At 34.4% G+C, this 6,578-nt stretch overlaps 1 long non-coding RNA gene across 1 annotated transcript; it reads left to right on the top strand.

Moving 5' to 3' along the window:
- Window positions 1-4,976: 4,976 nt before the first annotated feature.
- Window positions 4,977-6,385, top strand: LOC110105168. Its single transcript, XR_003701167.1, has 3 exons — window positions 4,977-5,209; window positions 5,438-5,554; window positions 6,123-6,385. It is a non-coding gene; the product is annotated as an uncharacterized LOC110105168 (long non-coding RNA).
- Window positions 6,386-6,578: the final 193 nt, after the last annotated feature.

Genomic DNA, 6,578 nt, shown 5'->3' with positions numbered 1-6,578 from the left:
AATTCGCCCGCTCGATTTAATCGAGCCGGCTCGACGAGCCCTCGAGCTGGACATGGTTTATATCGAACTCGAGCTCGTTAATAGATCGAGCTCGAAATTAAGCTCGAACTGAGCTCGAAGCTCGATAAGCTCAGATCGCGAGCTCGTTTACGAGTCGAGCTCGAGTCAGCTCGCGAGTCGGCTTCACTCGCTTACACCCCTAACCGCTCCTAGCCAGTTTCAAACCCATGCCAGTCCGGGCCTGTTATCATTTTATTCATATCAATAATAAAAAACTTCAATTTGATTGTCTAGTAAGATGAGATCTATTTATGAAAAATATGATAGATAAACACTACAGGAAAACCCGTTATTACCAGCGGACTAAATCTGTCGGAACATATAGATAATCCGACGGAACTATAGGTTTCCGGCGCACGTTTCGGCTGAAATTTATACGCCGGTTTTGGTCGCGTCGATAATTTTTTTTCGACGAATGTAATACGCCGGAAAACATTCCGGCGCACGTACCGACGTCTTACCGGCGTAAAACATCGGGTTGGTGCCGACGACCATGCGACAGAATCGGTTCAGAGCTCGTTTTACCGACGCCATTACCGTCGCATGGAGATGCCAGAAAATTTCCGTCGTATTATGCGCCGACAAATGCGTCATAATTTTTCCGTCGCAAGATTCAGGAGCATTCCGCCGTTACCTGCGTCGTTCATTATGGCGCAAAAAAATCCGCCGGAAAATTCGACGGTAATCGCGTGTTTTCCCGTAGTGAAAATTTTTCAAGCACAATAGTCATTCTTTATGAAAAGCTAAAAATGATTGAGTAGATTCAAAAATGCCACACTTATAAGTAAATAAGTATTAATTTTAACACACATGTTGTTGAGCTCTTGAAATTGCATATCTATAATAGTGTAAAATTATTTGATTTGATAATGATGTCTATTTATTATACTTTTAGTACGACATCTTAATCTTCCTCGCAGCACAAATGTATTAGTTATGTCTAGAATATTTATGTTATTCTTCTCACAAAATAATCCAAGTTCCTTAAATAAATTATCTCACCCATTATTTTTCATATTTGAAGTCTTTGTTTAGAAACTTTGACCAAAAGCATGACAATTATAATGTCTTGATCCTTTTTTTGAAGTATTTGGGATAACTCATTTGTAACTCGTAATGTAGTTTTCATCATATGCAAATTAAAAACAAATTTAAAAGCTTGCTTGGATGTAAGTAGAGAATATGCTTCGCCTTTTTGCTCATTGCTAGATCCCTCATGTATCAATATCTCAAGAACCTCTGTTATAGACCCATATAGTAGAATTAAATTAATGAGTGAATTATAATCAGAATCCTAACGAATGTCTCGTGGTCTTTGAAAAGCAATTTCTTGATTTAAACCTCTACCTTTGGCAACTCCTTAACTTTCTAGTTGCTCAAATATTTTGTCATAATACTTTCCTCTTAGCATATCTCTTATTTTGCTTGAACTATCAATGATATTTAACAAACTAGTCACATTATTAAAGAAGAAAGTAACTTGGACATGATTCTTTCTGACTGTAACTAATGCTAATTGGAATTGATGTGTAAAATAATACACATAATAAGCTAAATAATTTTCTTTCATGATTAATGTTTTTAGTCCATCAAACTCACCTCATATGTTACTTGCTCCATCGTAACCTTGACTATGTAGTTGAGCCACACTCAACGCATACTTTGAAAAAAGTGATTCGATAACCAACTTTAGTGTTAGAACTGACATGTCCCCAACATGAACAATCCCAATAAAATGTTCAATAATACATTCACATGTATCAACATAACATAATGCAACATCAACTTATTCTTTAATTAATATATCACGAGATTCATTAAGTAAAATCGCAAATATATCATTTCTTAATTCATCGATTATAATATTTGAAACCTTAATTGTTGTAGCTTATATGATTTCTTTTTGGATTTCTAGAGCTATTAATTTATTATTTTGAGGAGCGTTTTCAAAAATAACTGTATTTATATCTTCATTATGTCTAGCAAGAAAACACAAAAGTTTAAGAAATTTCCCTTGATTTTTTGAATTCTCAGATATATCAGGCCCATGCACGGAATGCTAATCCTTATTGCAAAAGAAAATGTACACAATCAACACTTGCATTTAATCGTGTACGATAATCTTTGTGATTTTGATCAAAAGGCCTTTCAAAAATAAATATGATATCTCTTTTTTGATTCATTAAGTCTTCATACTTATGTTTAGAAATATTGTGTGTACTGTTGATATTACCGACATGAATATTTCCAATTTTTAAAACTCTTCATGCCAAAACTATCACCGCTAGACTGTTTACCATTTTGAGGTCTATACAGATAACAAACAAAACAATAAGTTGTAAGTTTGCTTGTACTATATTCTAACCAAACTTTGTATTCATTAAACCATACATGATTAAATCTATATAATTTATCCCCATTTTTTTTACGTTGGAATTCATGATCATGCAGTCGACACGGTCATTTTAGTAAGTAATTTCTTCGAACACTATCCCTTTCATTAGGATGAAAATCCATAATTCTGTTCTCAATGCAGGATCGGTAGGGATATTAGTAAAATCTGTTTCTACAAAGACTGGTTGAATTTGAGTATTTTTTCCTCACATAAAAGTTTCTCATCATCTCCTTCAATTTTTTTTTTTTTTTGAAATACATTTCCATATCTAATTTTAATAATAGCTAGTTTAAGAATTTTATGCTTGCAACAAAAATAATTATATGCTGGTAAATTAATTAATAACTTAAAAAATATACTAGTCAATTATTACATATCAGTAGATCACTTACAATTCTTTGATTCTAGAAGTGTTAAGTGATAGATGGCTCATGACTTGCTTCCAAATATCTAGGGTTGCAAGTGAAATAAACGTTCAACGAGCTACTCTTTGCTCGGTTCAATTAAAGCTTATTTGTGATCGTTTAATTAACTAAACATATAAATTTGAACAATATTTTAAATACTCGATCCTTAAAAAACAAGCTTGAACACTAATATGTTCAACTCATTTATATTCATGAACAACATCATTTGAAGCTTGTGAACAAGCTCGATATTACGCTCGATAAGAACCTCGATTCGTGTTCGATTCAGAACTCGTGAATAAGCTCAATAAAAACTTAATTAATATTTGATTATAAAATTGATAAATATATATAATAGAAATATTTTATATTTAGTATAACTATATAATTATTGTTAAATAATAAAGTGTAAAGTAATTAAATATTATAATATATGCTAATTAAATATAAGATGAATCATAGGTATTTTGTTCGTGAATGAGCTCTTTTGATAGCTCGAAAAAACTAGTTAGATACGTTCTTGAACTTGCTCATTTGATAGCTCAATAATCCTTGTTAGATATGTTCATGACCATGTTTTTTTGATAGTTTAAAAAAATTGCTAAATATGTCCACGAACATACTCGATGTTATTATTTATTATGAGGTTCGATAAAGCTTGTTTGTTAAGTTAATAAACATCTAAAAGTAGAGCTCATTTATAGCACATTAAGGCATATTTGTTTAAAGCTCGATTAGCACTAAACGAATAGAACGTGAACCGAACATGAACCAAACATGAACACATTAATTTAAACGAACCAAACATGAACACAAACAATAAAGCTCGAATCAAACACAAACCAAACTTGAACAAACTGATAATAAATGAACTTAAACATGAACACTCATTTACTCGGCTCAATTAATTTGCAGCCCTACAAGTATCTCAAGAAATCACCTTAACATTACTACTTCTACTGTTCTACATTTATAATTCCTGGAAAGTGGAAACTATTTCACAAGTGGTTAATACTAATTAGAATCAAATACCTTTTGATTTCTCAAATCTTCCAAAGAGCAGGAGCAACTAAGCAGGTCCTCCACGCGAAATATGCTGCCTACCCGCAGGCTTCGTCCGCCCTTTCTCCATCCGGTCGCTAGTCGGGGCCCCGCCATGAACAAGAAGGAGATCTCATTTGAACGTTTTGCGGTTTCCCACTTTTGATTCCTGTCGCAGAGTTTCTGTCGTTATGTCCACCAAATAGAACAGTGCATCGGTAATTTCAGAACTAAAAACCCTAAAAGCTATTTTAATTATAATTATATAGTAATAAATACATTTAATTATACATTAATTAAAAAGTCAATGGAGACCAGTGCCCCAAGCCCCCCATAGTAAATCCACCGCTTAGTGATAGGCAGTTGATAATGAGTAGCAACAATGGGTTTACTATGGTTATAAAGACATTAAAAATAAATTAGATAATATTTTCTTAGTACATTTAAAAGTTGCACAGTATTTAATTTTTATTTTTTAATGCAATTAAATAATAAAATTTTTAAAACAAAATGTATTTTGTTTCCAAATATAAATGTGCTTTTAAAAGTTCGGGAACTCGTGTACTCTTTTCAAAAAATTAATCAAATTTATTCGTGCAGGAATCAATCTCTTTTAAATTATTTGATAACAAAGCATTTCCGAAGGTCCAACGCCCCACTCGCAGATGTGACCGAAGAACAATATCTTATCTCTATTGGTAACTTTGCTTCGGAAATAACCCTGGGGATATTTTCGTACCATCCTCTCGGGCACCACAATTTAACTCGGCACGCGGCAGCATACGGTACGCTGATTGGCGGCCCAGGCCTGTCTGCGCTACTGACACGTTTAATCTTGCCGTCCAAAAATATTAAAAGGCACCCAATTGTTTACACCCACCACGCACTCGCATTCTTATTACTTGACACGCGTCTGTGCTAAATGAGTTTTGTTTACGCTATCAACAACCGACAAGCTGTACCCTGTCATATATTCATAATTCCGTAATTATCTAAATTAACTAAATAAAGTACTTTTTCGCTTAATATTTTTTTTTAATTATTGTGATTGATCGAGATATATTTATGAGATTGGTGAAGAACAAGGTCAGAGGCATCTACTTTTCTACTTATGACTTCTGGAGCTTTCTTCGATGGATCTAGGGTTTGCGGTGATCTCTTCTTGCACTGCCGGCGGGCGATTTGATCTTGGGTTTCTTTATCCAACGATCGTTCGGAGGATCGGGAGTTTTTGTAGGGGAGTGACGTTCCAAGGTGGATGATTTGGCTTTATATATTGATCTCCATCTGATCTGCGAAGAAGAAGGTATGATTGTGCTTTACTTATCATTTCTGTTCTTTCTCTGAGATGAGGTTGCACTGTTTGATTTAGGTGGAGAAGTTGAGGTTTTTTCTCAGAACTTGCTTTTGCGCACCGCCCTGGTTTACACGCTTGACAACGAGAGAGAGCACGCTGGTCAGCACTCATGGGATGGCTTCCATGACTGTTTACTGGCGTGCTCTTTCTCGTTGTCATCCATTTTTCTTTGCCAAGGCTGCAGAATCACGAGCATCCTCATGTATGTTCATTTGGCGCGCTCAATGAGCTTTGCTCTTTTTTCAGAGTTGAGCACCGCTGTTGGGTTAGATAATCCATGAGCCCCAATATCTGGTACGGAAGATGTTCTTTTAAGTTGAAAATTTGCATATTTACTTCAAAGTTTGGGTTTGTTTTATACTTTATGTTTTTATTGTCTTAAACTTTATATAGTGTAGCATATCCCCGGCGATATTTAGCTATATATGTTTCTAATTTGGGAGGTTTCTTCTTCCTTATTTGCGACTGCCAAGCTTGACTGTTTTTTCGATTATTACATGAATTAGTTTCAGAATATTAAACCTTCATATGTTTTCCTTGTGATAATAGTATTTTTCTCTTGTCTTGTTTAGTTTTCATGAGGATTAAATCCATTACAAGCTTGTAGCAAGCATAACTCATAGACAAATTTGATATCATATTATACCCCTTATGGTGCTAACTATTTGATTATCACATAACAGTTCTGTAATTAGTTTTGATTTGATATTCTTATCCTCATGCTCAAGCTTTAAACGAAAGCATGAGCTTCACATTGTATGCGTCGGAAGGCCATGATACTCTTTGTGCTATATTCTTGCCACTGTTTATGTACTGTACACCTTAGGTTTGATATGACGTTATATGTTATCGTTATCTTCAGATCTGTATGTATCTGAACTATGAAGTACATGACGCTGTTTGGGTTCTCCGTTGCCACTTCTTATGTGCATCCCTTGGAGCAAGTGATGATAAGAATTAGCTGTTGATTGAGAGAAATTATTCCGTGCGGAGTCTGGACGGTAAAGAAATGTCCAGATGTGAGTGTACACTAAGTATAGTTTCGAGCATAGTTTGATTTTTTTAATACACAGTGTATACGAACACTGTGTACACTCACATTCAGATGATTCTTTACCGTCCAGACTCCCCTCGTTGATTGAACTAATGTCACAGTGATCTGTACATGTCTTTATACCCTGAAAAACTTTGGGTAGCTAGATATCCTGATGTTACTCTGGCCTTCAGGTGATTGATATTCAAGATATTGATTATTAACAGTGATTAATGTCAAATTGCCAACTTTATACATCGTATCCTCTTCTATGCTGTTTTTTTA

This window comes from Dendrobium catenatum, unplaced genomic scaffold (genome assembly GCF_001605985.2).
Source record: "Dendrobium catenatum unplaced genomic scaffold, ASM160598v2 fragScaff_scaffold_716, whole genome shotgun sequence".
NCBI classification, from domain to species: Eukaryota; Viridiplantae; Streptophyta; class Magnoliopsida; order Asparagales; family Orchidaceae; genus Dendrobium; species Dendrobium catenatum.
This window is presented reverse-complemented; position numbering and strand designations above follow the sequence as displayed.